Consider the following 291-nt stretch of genomic DNA (forward strand, 5'->3'; position numbering starts at 1 on the left):
TTCCCTCCCTCCCTCCCTCCCTTTAGGCATCTCCCGATGGTTTCTGCATCAGTCTCAGGCCTTGAACGCCCTCTTTGAGGGGCAGCACTTAGCGGTCGCTACAGCCACCAGCAGCGGGAAGAGCCTCGTCTACAACGTCCCCGTTTTGCAGGTACCCCCATCTTCTTCCTCTTCCACGTGCTTTTCGTCCCCTTCCTTGGCGCCAGAATGCTTGTATATCAATATATCGATATAGATAGATAGATAGATGAATATGTGAGTTTCTATCTATGTATTCTCTCCCTCCCTCTC

The sequence above is a fragment of the Nannochloropsis gaditana genome (assembly GCF_000240725.1).
Source record: "Nannochloropsis gaditana CCMP526 unplaced genomic scaffold scaffold223, whole genome shotgun sequence".
NCBI classification, from domain to species: Eukaryota; class Eustigmatophyceae; order Eustigmatales; family Monodopsidaceae; genus Microchloropsis; species Microchloropsis gaditana.